Here is an 18,514-nt window from a genome sequence, read left to right as displayed (position 1 = left end):
GCGTCTGTATGTAAGTGTCTATGTAAGTGTCTCAGTGTCTGTATGTAAGTGTCTGTATGTAAGTGTCTTAGTGTCTGTATGTAAGTGTCTGTATGTAATTGTCTGTATGTAAGTGTCTTTATGTAGGAGTCTGTATGTAAGTGTCTGTATGTAAGTGTCTGTATGTAAGTGTCTAAGTGTCTGTATGTAAGTGTCTTTATGTAAGAGTCTGTATGTAAGTGTCTGTATGTAAGTGTCTAAGTGTCTGTATGTAAGGGTCTGTATGTAAGTGTCTGTATGTAAGTGTCTGTATTTAAGTGTCTGTATGTAAGTGTTTGTATGTAAGTGTCTGTATGTAAGTGTCTCAGTGTCTGTATGTAAGTGTCTGTATGTAAGTGTCTCAGTGTATGTATGTAAATGTCTGTATGTAAGTGTCTGTATGTAAGTGTCTTAGTGTCTGTATGTAAGTGTCTGTATGTAATTGTCTAATTGTCTGTATGTAAGTGTCTTTATGTAAGAGTCTGTATGTAAGTGTCTGTATGTAAGTGTCTAAGTGTCTGTATGTAAGGGTCTGTATGTAAGTGTCTGTATGTAAGTGTCTGTATGTAAGTGTCTTAGTGTCTGTATGTAAGTGTCTGTATGTAATTGTCTGTATGTAAGTGTCTTTATGTAAGAGTCTGTATATAAGTGTCTGTATGTAAGTGTCTAAGTGTCTGTATGTAAGTGTCTTTATGTAAGAGTCTGTATGTAAGTGTCTGTATGTAAGTGTCTAAGTGTCTGTATGTAAGGGTCTGTATGTAAGTGTCTGTATGTAAGTGTCTGTATTTAAGTGTCTGTATGTAAGTGTTTGTATGTAAGTGTCTGTATGTAAGTGACTCAGTCTCTGTTTGTGTCAGTATGTAAGTGTCTGTATGTAAGTGTCTATGTAAGTGTCTGTATGCAAGTGCCTGTATGTAAGTGTCTGTATGTAAGTGTGTGTATGTAAGTGTCTGTATGTAAGTGTCTGTATGTAAGTATCTCTATGTAAATGTCTGTGTGTAAGTATCTGTATGTAAGTGTCTTAGTTTCTGTATGTAAGTGTCTGTATGTAAGTGTCTGTATGTGTCTGTATGTAAGTGTCTGTATGTAAGTGTCTGTATGTAAGTGTCTGTATGTAAGTGTCTGTATGTAAGTGGCTGTATGTAAGTGTCTGTAAGTGTCTGTATGTAAGTATCTGTATGTAAGTGTCTGTATGTAAGTTTCTGTATGTAAGTGTCTCTATGTAAGTATCTGTATGTAAGTGTCTGTATGTCAGTGTCACAGTGTCAGTATGTAACTGTCTGTATGTAAGTGTCTGTATGTAAGTGTCTGTATGTAAGTGTCTGTATGTAAGTGTATGTATGTAAGTGTCTGTATGTAAATGTCTCAGTGTCTGTATGTAAGTGTCTGTATGTAAGCGTCTGTATGTAAGTGTCTCAGTGTCTGTATGTAAGTGTCTGTATGTAAGTGTCTGTATGTAAGTGTATCAGTGTCTGTATGTAAGTGTCTGTATGTAAGCGTCTGTATGTAAGTGTCTATGTAAGTGTCTCAGTGTCTTTATGTAAGTGTCTGTATGTAAGTGTCTCAGTGTCTGTATGTAAGTGTCTCAGTGTCTGTATGTAAGTGTCTGTATGTAAGTGTCTCAGTGTCTGTATGTAATTGTCTGTATGTAAGTGTCTATATGTAAGTGTCTCAGTGTCTGTATGTAAGTGTCTGTATGTAAGTGTCTCAGTGTCTGTATGTAAATGTCTGTTTGTAAGTGTCTGTATGTAAGTGTCTTAGTGTCTGTATGTAAGTGTCTGTATGTAATTGTCTGTATGTAAGTGTCTTTATGTAAGAGTCTGTATGTAAGTGTCTGTATGTAAGTGTCTAAGTGTCTGTATGTAAGTGTCTTTATGTAAGAGTCTGTATGTAAGTGTCTGTATGTAAGTGTCTAAGTGTCTGTATGTAAGGGTCTGTATGTAAGTGTCTGTATGTAAGCATATGTATGTAAGTATCTATGTAAGTGTCTCAGTGTCTTTATGTAAGTGTCTGCATGTAAGTGTCTCAGTGTCTGTATGTAAGTGTCTCAGTGTCTGTATGTAAGTGTCTGTATGTAAGTGTCTCAGTGTCCGTATGTAAGTGTCTGTATGTAAGTGTCTGTATGTATGTGTCTGTATGTAAGTGTCTGTATGTAAGTGTCTCAGTGTCTGTATGTAAGTGTCTGTATGTAAGTGTCTCAGTGTCTGTATGTAAGTGTCTGTATGTAAGTGTCTGTATGTAAGTGTCTCAGTGTCTGTATGTAAGTGTATGTAAGCGTCTGTATGTAAGTGTCTATGTAAGTGTCTCAGTGTCTGTATGTAAGTGTCTGTATGTAAGTGTCTTAGTGTCTGTATGTAAGTGTCTGTATGTAATTGTCTGTATGTAAGTGTCTTTATGTAAGAGTCTGTATGTAAGTGTCTGTATGTAAGTGTCTGTATGTAAGTGTCTAAGTGTCTGTATGTAAGTGTCTTTATGTAAGAGTCTGTATGTAAGTGTCTGTATGTAAGTGTCTAATTGTCTGTATGTAAGGGTCTGTATGTAAGTGTCTGTATGTAAGTGTCTGTATTTAAGTGTCTGTATGTAAGTGTCTCAGTGTCTGTTTGTGTCAGTATGTAAGTGTCTGTATGTAAGTGTCTATGTAAGTGTGTGTATGTAAGTGCCTGTATGTAAGTGTCTGTATGTAAGTGTCTGTATGTAAGTGTCTGTATGTAAGTATCTCTATGTAAATGTCTGTGTGTAAGTGTCTGTATGTAAGTGTCTTAGTGTCTGTATGTAAGTGTCTGTATGTAAGTGTCTGTATGTGTCTGTATGTAATTGTCTGTATGTAAGTGTCTGTATGTAAGTGTCTGTATGTAAGTGTCTGTATGTAAGTGGCTGTATGTAAGTGTCTGTAAGTGTCTGTATGTAAGTATCTGTATTTAAGTGTCTGTATGTAAGTTTCTGTATGTAAGTGTCTCTATGTAAGTATCTGTATGTAAGTGTATGTATGTCAGTGTCACAGTGTCAGTATGTAACTGTCTGTATGTAAGTGTCTGGATGTAAGTGTCTGTATGTAAGTGTCTGTATGTAAGTGTCTGTATGTAAGTGTTTGTATGTAAATGTCTCAGTGTCTGTATGTAAGTGTCTGTATGTAAGCGTCTGTATGTAAGTGTCTCAGTGTCTGTATGTAAGTGTCTGTATGTAAGTGTCTGTATGTAAGTGTCTCAGTGTCTGTATGTAAGTGTCTGTATGTAAGCGTCTGTATGTAAGTGTCTATGTAAGTGTCTCAGTGTCTTTATGTAAGTGTCTGTATATAAGTGTCTCAGTGTCTGTATGTAAGTGTCTCAGTGTCTGTATGTAAGTGTCTGTATGTAAGTGTCTCAGTGTCTGTATGTAAGTGTCTGTATGTAAGTGTCTCAGTGTCTGTATGTAAGTCTCTGTATGTAAGTGTCTGTATGTAAGTGTCTGTATGTAAGTGTCTCAGTGTCTGTATGTAAGTGTCTGTATGTAAGTGTCTCAGTGTCTGTATGTAAATGTCTGTATGTAAGTGTCTGTATCTAAGTGTCTTAGTGTCTGTATGTAAGTGTCTGTATGTAATTGTCTGTATGTAAGTGTCTTTATGTAAGAGTCTGTATGTAAGTGTCTGTATGTAAGTGTCTAAGTGTCTGTATGTAAGTGTCTTTATGTAAGAGTCTGTATGTAAGTGTCTGTATGTAAGTGTCTAAGTGTCTGTATGTAAGGGTCTGTATGTAAGTGTCTGTATGTAAGTGTCTGTATGTAAGTGTCTGTATGTAAGTGTTTGTATGTAAGTTTCTGTATGTAAGTGTCTCAGTGTCTGTTTGTGTCAGTATGTAAGTGTCTGTATGTAAGTTTCTATGTAAGTGTCTGTATGTAAGTGCATGTATGTAAGTGTCTGTATGTAAGTGTCTAAGTGTCTGTATGTAAGTGTCTTTATGTAAGAGTCTGTATGTAAGTGTCTGTATGTAAGTGTCTAAGTGTCTGTATGTAAGGGTCTGTATGTAAGTGTCTGTATGTAAGCATATGTATGTAAGTATCTATGTAAGTGTCTCAGTGTCTTTATGTAAGTGTCTGCATGTAAGTGTCTCAGTGTCTGTATGTAAGTGTCTCAGTGTCTGTATGTAAGTGTCTGTATGTAAGTGTCTCAGTGTCCGTATGTAAGTGTCTGTATGTAAGTGTCTGTATGTATGTGTCTGTATGTAAGTGTCTGTATGTAAGTGTCTCAGTGTCTGTATGTAAGTGTCTGTATGTAAGTGTCTCAGTGTCTGTATGTAAGTGTCTGTATGTAAGTGTCTGTATGTAAGTGTCTCAGTGTCTGTATGTAAGTGTATGTAAGCGTCTGTATGTAAGTGTCTATGTAAGTGTCTCAGTGTCTGTATGTAAGTGTCTGTATGTAAGTGTCTTAGTGTCTGTATGTAAGTGTCTGTATGTAATTGTCTGTATGTAAGTGTCTTTATGTAAGAGTCTGTATGTAAGTGTCTGTATGTAAGTGTCTGTATGTAAGTGTCTAAGTGTCTGTATGTAAGTGTCTTTATGTAAGAGTCTGTATGTAAGTGTCTGTATGTAAGTGTCTAATTGTCTGTATGTAAGGGTCTGTATGTAAGTGTCTGTATGTAAGTGTCTGTATTTAAGTGTCTGTATGTAAGTGTCTCAGTGTCTGTTTGTGTCAGTATGTAAGTGTCTGTATGTAAGTGTCTATGTAAGTGTGTGTATGTAAGTGCCTGTATGTAAGTGTCTGTATGTAAGTGTGTGTATGTAAGTGTCTGTATGTAAGTGTCTGTATGTAAGTATCTCTATGTAAATGTCTGTGTGTAAGTGTCTGTATGTAAGTGTCTTAGTGTCTGTATGTAAGTGTCTGTATGTAAGTGTCTGTATGTGTCTGTATGTAATTGTCTGTATGTAAGTGTCTGTATGTAAGTGTCTGTATGTAAGTGTCTGTATGTAAGTGGCTGTATGTAAGTGTCTGTAAGTGTCTGTATGTAAGTATCTGTATTTAAGTGTCTGTATGTAAGTTTCTGTATGTAAGTGTCTCTATGTAAGTATCTGTATGTAAGTGTATGTATGTCAGTGTCACAGTGTCAGTATGTAACTGTCTGTATGTAAGTGTCTGGATGTAAGTGTCTGTATGTAAGTGTCTGTATGTAAGTGTCTGTATGTAAGTGTTTGTATGTAAATGTCTCAGTGTCTGTATGTAAGTGTCTGTATGTAAGCGTCTGTATGTAAGTGTCTCAGTGTCTGTATGTAAGTGTCTGTATGTAAGTGTCTGTATGTAAGTGTCTCAGTGTCTGTATGTAAGTGTCTGTATGTAAGCGTCTGTATGTAAGTGTCTATGTAAGTGTCTCAGTGTCTTTATGTAAGTGTCTGTATATAAGTGTCTCAGTGTCTGTATGTAAGTGTCTCAGTGTCTGTATGTAAGTGTCTGTATGTAAGTGTCTCAGTGTCTGTATGTAAGTGTCTGTATGTAAGTGTCTCAGTGTCTGTATGCAAGTCTCTGTATGCAAGTGTCTGTATGTAAGTGTCTGTATGTAAGTGTCTCAGTGTCTGTATGTAAGTGTCTGTATGTAAGTGTCTCAGTGTCTGTATGTAAATGTCTGTATGTAAGTGTCTGTATGTAAGTGTCTTAGTGTCTGTATGTAAGTGTCTGTATGTAATTGTCTGTATGTAAGTGTCTTTATGTAAGAGTCTGTATGTAAGTGTCTGTATGTAAGTGTCTAAGTGTCTGTATCTAAGTGTCTTTATGTAAGAGTCTGTATGTAAGTGTCTGTATGTAAGTGTCTAAGTGTCTGTATGTAAGGGTCTGTATGTAAGTATCTGTATGTAAGTGTCTGTATGTAAGTGTCTGTATGTAAGTGTTTGTATGTAAGTGTCTGTTTGTAAGTGTCTCAGTGTCTGTTTGTGTCAGTATGTAAGTGTCTGTATGTAAGTGTCTATGTAAGTGTCTGTATGTAAGTGCATGTATGTAAGTGTCTGTATGTAAGTGTGTGTATGTAAGTCTCTGTATGTAAGTGTCTGTATGTAAGTGTCTCAGTGTCTGTATGTAAGTGTCTGTATGTAAGCGTCTGTATGTAAGTGTCTCAGTGTCTGTATGTAAGTGTCTGTATGTAAGTGTCTGTATGTAAGTGTATCAGTGTCTATATGTAAGTGTCTGTATGTAATCGTCTGTATGTAAGTGTCTATGTAAGTGTCTCAGTGTCTTTATGTAAGTGTCTGTATGTAAGTGTCTCAGTGTCTGTATGTAAGTGTCTCAGTGTCTGTATGTAAGTGTCTGTATGTAAGTGTCTCAGTGTCTGTATGTAATTGTCTGTATGTAAGTGTCTGTATGTAAGTGTCTCAGTGTCTGTATGTAAATGTCTGTTTGTAAGTGTCTGTATGTAAGTGTCTTAGTGTCTGTATGTAAGTGTCTGTATGTAATTGTCTGTATGTAAGTGTCTTTATGTAAGAGTCTGTATGTAAGTGTCTGTATGTAAGTGTCTAAGTGTCTGTATGTAAGTGTCTTTATGTAAGAGTCTGTATGTAAGTGTCTGTATGTAAGTGTCTAAGTGTCTGTATATAAGGGTCTGTATGTAAGTGTCTGTATGTAAGCATATGTATGTAAGTATCTATGTAAGTGTCTCAGTGTCTTTATGTAAGTGTCTGCATGTAAGTGTCTCAGTGTCTGTATGTAAGTGTCTCAGTGTCTGTATGTAAGTGTCTGTATGTAAGTGTCTCAGTGTCCGTATGTAAGTGTCTGTATGTAAGTGTCTGTATGTATGTGTCTGTATGTAAGTGTCTGTATGTAAGTGTCTCAGTGTCTGTAAGTAAGTGTCTGTATGTAAGTGTCTCAGTGTCTGTATGTAAGTGTCTGTATGTAAGTGTCTGTATGTAAGTGTCTCAGTGTCTGTATGTAAGTGTATGTAAGCGTCTGTATGTAAGTGTCTATGTAAGTGTCTCAGTGTCTGTATGTAAGTGTCTGTATGTAAGTGTCTTAGTGTCTGTATGTAAGTGTCTGTATGTAATTGTCTGTATGTAAGTGTCTTTATGTAAGAGTCTGTATGTAAGTGTCTGTATGTAAGTGTCTGTATGTAAGTGTCTAAGTGTCTGTATGTAAGTGTCTTTATGTAAGAGTCTGTATGTAAGTGTCTGTATGTAAGTGTCTAAGTGTCTGTATGTAAGGGTCTGTATGTAAGTGTCTGTATGTAAGTGTCTGTATTTAAGTGTCTGTATGTAAGTGTTTGTATGTAAGTGTCTGTATGTAAGTGTCTCAGTGTCTGTTTATGTCAGTATGTAAGTGTCTGTATGTAAGTGTCTATGTAAGTGTGTGTATGTAAGTGCCTGTATGTAAGTGTCTGTATGTAAGTGTGTGTATGTAAGTGTCTGTATGTAAGTGTCTGTATGTAAGTATCTCTATGTAAATGTCTGTGTGTAAGTGTCTGTATGTAAGTGTCTTAGTGTCTGTATGTAAGTGTCTGTATGTAAGTGTCTGTATGTGTCTGTATGTAATTGTCTGTATGTAAGTGTCTGTATGTAAGTGTCTGTATGTAAGTGTCTGTATGTAAGTGGCTGTATGTAAGTGTCTGTAAGTGTCGGTATGTAAGTATCTGTATTTAAGTGTCTGTATGTAAGTTTCTGTATGTAAGTGTCTGTATGTAAGTGTCTGTATGTAAGTGTCTGTATGTAAGTGTTTGTATGTAAATGTCTCAGTGTCTGTATGTAAGTGTCTGTATGTAAGCGTCTGTATGTAAGTGTCTCAGTGTCAGTATGTAACTGTCTGTATGTAAGTGTCTGTATGTAAGTGTCTGTATGTAAGTGTCTGTATGTAAGTGTCTGTATGTAAGTGTTTGTATGTAAATGTCTCAGTGTCTGTATGTAAGTGTCTGTATGTAAGCGTCTGTATGTAAGTGTCTCAGTGTCTGTATGTAAGTGTCTGTATGTAAGTGTCTGTATGTAAGTGTCTCAGTGTCTGTATGTAAGTGTCTGTATGTAAGCGTCTGTATGTAAGTGTCTATGTAAGTGTCTCAGTGTCTTTATGTAAGTGTCTGTATATAAGTGTCTCAGTGTCTGTATGTAAGTGTCTCAGTGTCTGTATGTAAGTGTCTGTATGTAAGTGTCTCAGTGTCTGTATGTAAGTCTCTGTATGTAAGTGTCTGTATGTAAGTGTCTGTATGTAAGGGTCTCAGTGTCTGTATGTAAGTGTCTGAATGTAAGTGTCTCAGTGTCTGTATGTAAATGTCTGTATGGAAGTGTCTGTATGTAAGTGTCTTAGTGTCTGTATGTAAGTGTCTGTATGTAATTGTCTGTATGTAAGTGTCTTTATGTAAGAGTCTGTATGTAAGTGTCTGTATGTAAGTGTCTAAGTGTCTGTATGTAAGTGTCTTTATGTAAGAGTCTGTATGTAAGTGTCTGTATGTAAGTGTCTAAGTGTCTGTATGTAAGGGTCTGTATGTAAGTGTCTGTATGTAAGTGTCTGTATGTAAGTGTCTGTATGTAAGTGTTTGTATGTAAGTGTCTGTATGTAAGTGTCTCAGTGTCTGTTTGTGTCAGTATGTAAGTGTCTGTATGTAAGTGTCTATGTAAGTGTCTGTATGTAAGTGCATGTATGTAAGTGTCTGTATGTAAGTGTGTGTATGTAAGTCTCTGTATGTAAGTGTCTGTATGTAAGTGTCTCAGTGTCTGTATGTAAATGTCTTTATGTAAGTGTCTGTATGTAAGTGTCTGTATGTAAGTGTCTGTATGTAAGTCTCAGTGTCTGTATGTCAGTGTGTGTTTGTAAGTGTCTGTATGTAAGTCTCTGTATGTAAGTGTCTGTATTTAAGTGTCTCAGTGTCTGTAAGTAAGTGTCTAAGTAAGTGTCTGTATGTAAGTGTCTGTATGTAAGTGTCTGTATGTTAAGTGTTTGTATGTAAGTGTCTGTATGTGAATATCTCAGTGTCTGTATGTAAGTGTCTGTATGTAAGTGTCTGTATGTAAGTGTCTCAGTGTCTGTATGTAAGTGTCTGTATGTAAGTGTCTGTATGTAAGTGTCTGTATGTTAAGTGTCTGTATGTAAGTGTCTGTATGTAAGTATCTCAGTGTCTGTATGTAAGTTTATGTATGTAAGTGTCTGTATGTAAGTGTCTCAGTGTCTGTATGTAAGTGTCTGTATGTAAGTGTCTGTATGTAAGTATCTGTATGTAAATGTCTGTATGTAAGTGTCTATGTAAGTGTCTCAGTGTCTTTATGTAAGTGTCTGTATGTAAGTGTCTCAGTGTCTGTATGTAAGTGTCTCAGTGTCTGTATGTAAGTGTCTGTATGTAAGTGTCTCAGTGTCTGTATGTAAGTGTCTGTATGTAAGTGTCTGTATGTAAGTGTCTGTATGTAAGTCTCTCAGTGTCTGTATGTAAGTGTCTGTATGTAAGTGTCTCAGTGTATGTATGTAAATGTCTGTATGTAAGTGTCTGTATGTAAGTGTCTTAGTGTCTGTATGTAAGTGTCTGTATGTAATTGTCTGTATGTAAGTGTCTTTATGTAAGAGTCTGTATGTAAGTGTCTGTATGTAAGTGTCTAAGTGTCTGTATGTAAGTGTCTTTATGTAAGAGTCTGTATGTAAGTGTCTGTATGTAAGTGTCTAAGTGTCTGTATGTAAGGGTCTGTATGTAAGTGTCTGTATGTAAGTGTCTGTATGTAAGTGTCTTAGTGTCTGTATGTAAGTGTCTGTATGTAATTGTCTGTATGTAAGTGTCTTTATGTAAGAGTCTGTATGTAAGTGTCTGTATGTAAGTGTCTGTATGTAAGTGTCTAAGTGTCTGTATGTAAGTGTCTTTATGTAAGAGTCTGTATGTAAGTGTCTGTATGTAAGTGTCTAAGTGTCTGTATGTAAGGGTCTGTATGTAAGTGTCTGTATGTAAGTGTCTGTATTTAAGTGTCGGTATGTAAGTGTTTGTATGTAAGTGTCTGTATGTAAGTGTCTCAGTGTCTGTTTGTGTCAGTATGTAAGTGTCTGTATGTAAGTGTCTATGTAAGTGTGTGTATGTAAGTGCCCGTATGTAAGTGTCTGTATGTAAGTGTGTGTATGTAAGTGTCTGTATGTAAGTGTCTGTATGTAAGTATCTCTATGTAAATGTCTGTGTGTAAGTGTCTGTATGTAAGTGTCTTAGTGTCTGTATGTAAGTGTCTGTATGTAAGTGTCTGTATGTGTCTGTATGTAATTGTCTGTATGTAAGTGTCTGTATGTAAGTGTCTGTATGTAAGTGTCTGTATGTAAGTGGCTGTATGTAAGTGTCTGTAAGTGTCTGTATGTAAGTATCTGTATTTAAGTGTCTGTATTTAAGTTTCTGTATGTAAGTGTCTCTATGTAAGTATCTGTATGTAAGTGTATGTATGTCAGTGTCACAGTGTCAGTATGTAACTGTCTGTATGTAAGTGTCTGTATGTAAGTGTCTGTATGTAAGTGTCTGTATGTAAGTGTCTGTATGTAAGTGTTTGTATGTAAATGTCTCAGTGTCTGTATGTAAGTGTCTGTATGTAAGCGTCTGTATGTAAGTGTCTCAGTGTCTGTATGTAAGTGTCTGTATGTAAGTGTCTGTATGTAAGTGTCTCAGTGTCTGTATGTAAGTGTCTGTATGTAAGCGTCTGTATGTAAGTGTCTATGTAAGTGTCTCAGTGTCTTTATGTAAGTGTCTGTATATAAGTGTCTCAGTGTCTGTATGTAAGTGTCTCAGTGTCTGTATGTAAGTGTCTGTATGTAAGTGTCTCAGTGTCTGTATGTAAGTCTCTGTATGTAAGTGTCTGTATGTAAGTGTCTGTATGTAAGTGTCTCAGTGTCTGTATGTAAGTGTCTGTATGTAAGTGTCTGTATGTAAGTGTCTCAGTGTCTGTATGTAAATGTCTGTATGTAAGTGTCTGTATGTAAGTGTCTTAGTGTCTGTATGTAAGTGTCTGTATGTAATTGTCTGTATGTAAATGTCTTTACGTAAGAGTCTGTATGTAAGTGTCTGTATGTAAGTGTCTAAGTGTCTGTATGTAAGTGTCTTTATGTAAGAGTCTGTATGTAAGTGTCTGTATGTAAGTGTCTAAGTGTCTGTATGTAAGGGTCTGTATGTAATTGTCTGTATGTAAGTGTCTGTATGTAAGTGTCTGTATGTAAGTGTTTGTATGTAAGTGTCTGTATGTAAGTGTCTCAGTGTCTGTTTGTGTCAGTATGTAAGTGTCTGTATGTAAGTGTCTATGTAAGTGTCTGTATGTAAGTGCCTGTATGTAAGTGTCTGTATGTAAGTGTGTGTATGTAAGTCTCTGTATGTAAGTGTCTGTATGTAAGTGTCTCAGTGTCTGTATGTAAATGTCTTTATGTAAGTGTCTGTATGTAAGTGTCTGTATGTAAGTGTCTGTATGTAAGTCTCAGTGTCTGTATGTCAGTGTGTGTTTGTAAGTGTCTATATGTAAGTGTCTGTATGTAAGTGTCTGTATTTAAGTGTCTCAGTGTCTGTAAGTAAGTGTCTAAGTAAGTGTCTGTATGTAAGTGTTTGTATGTAAGTGTCTGTATGTTAAGTGTTTGTATGTAAGTGTCTGTTTGTGAATATCTCAGTGTCTGTATGTAAGTGTCTGTATGTAAGTGTCTGTATGTAAGTGTCTCAGTGTCTGTATGTAAGTGTCTGTATGTAAGTGTCTGTATGTAAGTGTCTGTATGTAAGTGTCTGTATGTTAATTGTCTGTATGCAAGTGTCTGTATGTAAGTATATCAGTGTCTGTATGTAAGTTTCTGTATGTAAGTGTCTGTATGTAAGTGTCTCAGTGTCTGTATGTAAGTGTCTGTTTGTAAGTATCTGTATGTAAATGTCTGTATGTAAGTGTCTATGTAAGTGTCTCAGTGTCTTTATGTAAGTGTCTGTATGTAAGTGTCTCAGTGTCTGTATGTAAGTGTCTCAGTGTCTGTATGTAAGTGTCTGTATGTAAGTGTCTCAGTGTCTGTATGTAAGTGTCTGTATGTAAGTGTCTGTATGTAAGTGTCTGTATGTAAGTGTCTCAGTGTCTGTATGTAAGTGTCTGTATGTAAGTGTCTCAGTGTCTGTATATAAATGTCTGTATGTAAGTGTCTGTATGTAAGTGTCTTAGTGTCTGTATGTAAGTGTCTGTATGTAATTGTCTGTATGTAAATGTCTTTATGTAAGAGTCTGTATGTAATTGTCTGTATGTAAGTGTCTGTATGTAAGTGTCTAAGTGTCTGTATGTAAGTGTCTTTATGTAAGTGTCTGTATTTAAGGGTCTGTATGTAAGTGTTTGTATGTAAGTGTCTGTATGTAAGTGTCTCAGTGTCTGTTTGTGTCAGTATGTAAGTGTCTGTATGTAAGTGTCTATGTAAGTGTCTGTATGTAAGTGCCTGTATGTAAGTGTCTGTATGTAAGCGTGTGTATGTAAGTGTCTGTATGTAAGTGTCTGTATGTAAGTATCTCTATGTAAATGTCTGTGTGTAAGTGTCTGTATGTAAGTGTCTTAGTGTCTGTATGTAAGTGTCTGTATGTAAGAGTCTGTATGTAAGTGTCTGTATGTAAGTGTCTAAGTGTCTGTATGTAAGGGTCTGTATGTAAGTGTCTGTATTTAAGTGTCTGTATGTAAGTGTTTGTATGTAAGTGTCTGTATGTAAGTGTCTCAGTGTCTGTATGTAAGTGTCTGTATGTAAGCGTCTGTATGTAAGTGTCTCAGTGTCTGTATGTAAGTGTCTGTATGTAAGTGTCTGTATGTAAGTGTCTGTATGTAAGTGTCTCAGTGTCTGTAAGTAAGTGTCTGTATGTAAGTGTCTCAGTGTCTGTATGTAAGTGTCTGTATGTAAGTGTCTGTATGTAAGTGTCTCAGTGTCTGTATGTAAGTGTATGTAAGCGTCTGTATGTAAGTGTCTATGTAAGTGTCTCAGTGTCTGTATGTAAGTGTCTGTATGTAAGTGTCTTAGTGTCTGTATGTAAGTGTCTGTATGTAATTGTCTGTATGTAAGTGTCTTTATGTAAGAGTCTGTATGTAAGTGTCTGTATGTAAGTGTCTGTATGTAAGTGTCTAAGTGTCTGTATGTAAGTGTCTTTATGTAAGAGTCTGTATGTAAGTGTCTGTATGTAAGTGTCTAAGTGTCTGTATGTAAGGGTCTGTATGTAAGTGTCTGTATGTAAGTGTCTGTATTTAAGTGTCTGTATGTAAGTGTTTGTATGTAAGTGTCTGTATGTAAGTGTCTCAGTGTCTGTTTATGTCAGTATGTAAGTGTCTGTATGTAAGTGTCTATGTAAGTGTGTGTATGTAAGTGCCTGTATGTAAGTGTCTGTATGTAAGTGTGTGTATGTAAGTGTCTGTATGTAAGTGTCTGTATGTAAGTATCTCTATGTAAATGTCTGTGTGTAAGTGTCTGTATGTAAGTGTCTTAGTGTCTGTATGTAAGTGTCTGTATGTAAGTGTCTGTATGTGTCTGTATGTAATTGTCTGTATGTAAGTGTCTGTATGTAAGTGTCTGTATGTAAGTGTCTGTATGTAAGTGGCTGTATGTAAGTGTCTGTAAGTGTCGGTATGTAAGTATCTGTATTTAAGTGTCTGTATGTAAGTTTCTGTATGTAAGTGTCTCTATGTAAGTATCTGTATGTAAGTGTATGTATGTCAGTGTCACAGTGTCAGTATGTAACTGTCTGTATGTAAGTGTCTGTATGTAAGTGTCTGTATGTAAGTGTCTGTATGTAAGTGTCTGTATGTAAGTGTTTGTATGTAAATGTCTCAGTGTCTGTATGTAAGTGTCTGTATGTAAGCGTCTGTATGTAAGTGTCTCAGTGTCTGTATGTAAGTGTCTGTATGTAAGTGTCTGTATGTAAGTGTCTCAGTGTCTGTATGTAAGTGTCTGTATGTAAGCGTCTGTATGTAAGTGTCTATGTAAGTGTCTCAGTGTCTTTATGTAAGTGTCTGTATATAAGTGTCTCAGTGTCTGTATATAAGTGTCTCAGTGTCTGTATGTAAGTGTCTGTATGTAAGTGTCTCAGTGTCTGTATGTAAGTCTCTGTATGTAAGTGTCTGTATGTAAGTGTCTGTATGTAAGGGTCTCAGTGTCTGTATGTAAGTGTCTGAATGTAAGTGTCTCAGTGTCTGTATGTAAATGTCTGTATGTAAGTGTCTGTATGTAAGTGTCTTAGTGTCTGTATGTAAGTGTCTGTATGTAATTGTCTGTATGTAAGTGTCTTTATGTAAGAGTCTGTATGTAAGTGTCTGTATGTAAGTGTCTAAGTGTCTGTATGTAAGTGTCTTTATGTAAGAGTCTGTATGTAAGTGTCTGTATGTAAGTGTCTAAGTGTCTGTATGTAAGGGTCTGTATGTAAGTGTCTGTATGTAAGTGTCTGTATGTAAGTGTCTGTATGTAAGTGTTTGTATGTAAGTGTCTGTATGTAAGTGTCTCAGTGTCTGTTTGTGTCAGTATGTAAGTGTCTGTATGTAAGTGTCTATGTAAGTGTCTGTATGTAAGTGCATGTATGTAAGTGTCTGTATGTAAGTGTGTGTATGTAAGTCTCTGTATGTAAGTGTCTGTATGTAAGTGTCTCAGTGTCTGTATGTAAATGTCTTTATGTAAGTGTCTGTATGTAAGTGTCTGTATGTAAGTGTCTGTATGTAAGTCTCAGTGTCTGTATGTCAGTGTGTGTTTGTAAGTGTCTGTATGTAAGTCTCTGTATGTAAGTGTCTGTATATAAGTGTCTCAGTGTCTGTAAGTAAGTGTCTAAGTAAGTGTCTGTATGTAAGTGTCTGTATGTAAGTGTCTGTATGTTAAGTGTTTGTATGTAAGTGTCTGTATGTGAATATCTCAGTGTCTGTATGTAAGTGTCTGTATGTAAGTGTCTGTATGTAAGTGTCTCAGTGTCTGTATGTAAGTGTCTGTATGTAAGTGTCTGTATGTAAGTGTCTGTATGTTAAGTGTCTGTATGTAAGTGTCTGTATGTAAGTATCTCAGTGTCTGTATGTAAGTTTATGTATGTAAGTGTCTGTATGTAAGTGTCTCAGTGTCTGTATGTAAGTGTCTGTATGTAAGTGTCTGTATGTAAGTATCTGTATGTAAATGTCTGTATGTAAGTGTCTATGTAAGTGTCTCAGTGTCTTTATGTAAGTGTCTGTATGTAAGTGTCTCAGTGTCTGTATGTAAGTGTCTCAGTGTCTGTATGTAAGTGTCTGTATGTAAGTGTCTCAGTGTCTGTATGTAAGTGTCTGTATGTAAGTGTCTGTATGTAAGTGTCTGTATGTAAGTCTCTCAGTGTCTGTATGTAAGTGTCTGTATGTAAGTGTCTCAGTGTATGTATGTAAATGTCTGTATGTAAGTGTCTGTATGTAAGTGTCTTAGTGTCTGTATGTAAGTGTCTGTATGTAATTGTCTGTATGTAAGTGTCTTTATGTAAGAGTCTGTATGTAAGTGTCTGTATGTAAGTGTCTAAGTGTCTGTATGTAAGTGTCTTTATGTAAGAGTCTGTATGTAAGTGTCTGTATGTAAGTGTCTAAGTGTCTGTATGTAAGGGTCTGTATGTAAGTGTCTGTATGTAAGTGTCTGTATGTAAGTGTCTTAGTGTCTGTATGTAAGTGTCTGTATGTAATTGTCTGTATGTAAGTGTCTTTATGTAAGAGTCTGTATGTAAGTGTCTGTATGTAAGTGTCTGTATGTAAGTGTCTAAGTGTCTGTATGTAAGTGTCTTTATGTAAGAGTCTGTATGTAAGTGTCTGTATGTAAGTGTCTAAGTGTCTGTATGTAAGGGTCTGTATGTAAGTGTCTGTATGTAAGTGTCTGTATTTAAGTGTCGGTATGTAAGTGTTTGTATGTAAGTGTCTGTATGTAAGTGTCTCAGTGTCTGTTTGTGTCAGTATGTAAGTGTCTGTATGTAAGTGTCTATGTAAGTGTGTGTATGTAAGTGCCCGTATGTAAGTGTCTGTATGTAAGTGTGTGTATGTAAGTGTCTGTATGTAAGTGTCTGTATGTAAGTATCTCTATGTAAATGTCTGTGTGTAAGTGTCTGTATGTAAGTGTCTTAGTGTCTGTATGTAAGTGTCTGTATGTAAGTGTCTGTATGTGTCTGTATGTAATTGTCTGTATGTAAGTGTCTGTATGTAAGTGTCTGTATGTAAGTGTCTGTATGTAAGTGGCTGTATGTAAGTGTCTGTAAGTGTCTGTATGTAAGTATCTGTATTTAAGTGTCTGTATTTAAGTTTCTGTATGTAAGTGTCTCTATGTAAGTATCTGTATGTAAGTGTATGTATGTCAGTGTCACAGTGTCAGTATGTAACTGTCTGTATGTAAGTGTCTGTATGTAAGTGTCTGTATGTAAGTGTCTGTATGTAAGTGTCTGTATGTAAGTGTTTGTATGTAAATGTCTCAGTGTCTGTATGTAAGTGTCTGTATGTAAGCGTCTGTATGTAAGTGTCTCAGTGTCTGTATGTAAGTGTCTGTATGTAAGTGTCTGTATGTAAGTGTCTCAGTGTCTGTATGTAAGTGTCTGTATGTAAGCGTCTGTATGTAAGTGTCTATGTAAGTGTCTCAGTGTCTTTATGTAAGTGTCTGTATATAAGTGTCTCAGTGTCTGTATGTAAGTGTCTCAGTGTCTGTATGTAAGTGTCTGTATGTAAGTGTCTCAGTGTCTGTATGTAAGTCTCTGTATGTAAGTGTCTGTATGTAAGTGTCTGTATGTAAGTGTCTCAGTGTCTGTATGTAAGTGTCTGTATGTAAGTGTCTGTATGTAAGTGTCTCAGTGTCTGTATGTAAATGTCTGTATGTAAGTGTCTGTATGTAAGTGTCTTAGTGTCTGTATGTAAGTGTCTGTATGTAATTGTCTGTATGTAAATGTCTTTACGTAAGAGTCTGTATGTAAGTGTCTGTATGTAAGTGTCTAAGTGTCTGTATGTAAGTGTCTTTATGTAAGAGTCTGTATGTAAGTGTCTGTATGTAAGTGTCTAAGTGTCTGTATGTAAGGGTCTGTATGTAATTGTCTGTATGTAAGTGTCTGTATGTAAGTGTCTGTATGTAAGTGTTTGTATGTAAGTGTCTGTATGTAAGTGTCTCAGTGTCTGTTTGTGTCAGTATGTAAGTGTCTGTATGTAAGTGTCTATGTAAGTGTCTGTATGTAAGTGCCTGTATGTAAGTGTCTGTATGTAAGTGTGTGTATGTAAGTCTCTGTATGTAAGTGTCTGTATGTAAGTGTCTCAGTGTCTGTATGTAAATGTCTTTATGTAAGTGTCTGTATGTAAGTGTCTGTATGTAAGTGTCTGTATGTAAGTCTCAGTGTCTGTATGTCAGTGTGTGTTTGTAAGTGTCTATATGTAAGTGTCTGTATGTAAGTGTCTGTATTTAAGTGTCTCAGTGTCTGTAAGTAAGTGTCTAAGTAAGTGTCTGTATGTAAGTGTTTGTATGTAAGTGTCTGTATGTTAAGTGTTTGTATGTAAGTGTCTGTATGTAAGTGTCTGTATGTAAGTGTCTCAGTGTCTGTATGTAAGTGTCTGTATGTAAGTGTCTGTATGTAAGTGTCTGTATGTAAGTGTCTGTATGTTAATTGTCTGTATGCAAGTGTCTGTATGTAAGTATATCAGTGTCTGTATGTAAGTTTCTGTATGTAAGTGTCTGTATGTAAGTGTCTCAGTGTCTGTATGTAAGTGTCTGTTTGTAAGTATCTGTATGTAAATGTCTGTATGTAAGTGTCTATGTAAGTGTCTCAGTGTCTTTATGTAAGTGTCTGTATGTAAGTGTCTCAGTGTCTGTATGTAAGTGTCTCAGTGTCTGTATGTAAGTGTCTGTATGTAAGTGTCTCAGTGTCTGTATGTAAGTGTCTGTATGTAAGTGTCTGTATGTAAGTGTCTGTATGTAAGTGTCTCAGTGTCTGTATGTAAGTGTCTGTATGTAAGTGTCTCAGTGTCTGTATGTAAATGTCTGTATGTAAGTGTCTGTATGTAAGTGTCTTAGTGTCTGTATGTAAGTGTCTGTATGTAATTGTCTGTATGTAAATGTCTTTATGTAAGAGTCTGTATGTAATTGTCTGTATGTAAGTGTCTGTATGTAAGTGTCTAAGTGTCTGTATGTAAGTGTCTTTATGTAAGTGTCTGTATTTAAGGGTCTGTATGTAAGTGTTTGTATGTAAGTGTCTGTATGTAAGTGTCTCAGTGTCTGTTTGTGTCAGTATGTAAGTGTCTGTATGTAAGTGTCTATGTAAGTGTCTGTATGTAAGTGCCTGTATGTAAGTGTCTGTATGTAAGCGTGTGTATGTAAGTGTCTGTATGTAAGTGTCTGTATGTAAGTATCTCTATGTAAATGTCTGTGTGTAAGTGTCTGTATGTAAGTGTCTTAGTGTCTGTATGTAAGTGTCTGTATGTAAGTGTCTGTATGTGTCTGTATGTAATTGTCTGTATGTAAGTGTCTGTATGTAAGTGTCTGTATGTAAGTGTCTGTATGTAAGTGGCTGTATGTAAGTGTCTGTAAGTGTCTGTATGTAAGTATCTGTATTTAAGTGTCTGTATTTAAGTTTCTGTATGTAAGTGTCTCTATGTAAGTATCTGTATGTAAGTGTAT

Source organism: Petromyzon marinus, unplaced genomic scaffold (genome assembly GCF_048934315.1).
Source record: "Petromyzon marinus isolate PM22_M1 ecotype Great Lakes invasive population unplaced genomic scaffold, UKy_Petmar_22M1.pri1.0 PM_G_Scaffold_4, whole genome shotgun sequence".
Classification (NCBI taxonomy): Eukaryota; Metazoa; Chordata; class Hyperoartia; order Petromyzontiformes; family Petromyzontidae; genus Petromyzon; species Petromyzon marinus.
This window is presented reverse-complemented; position numbering follows the sequence as displayed.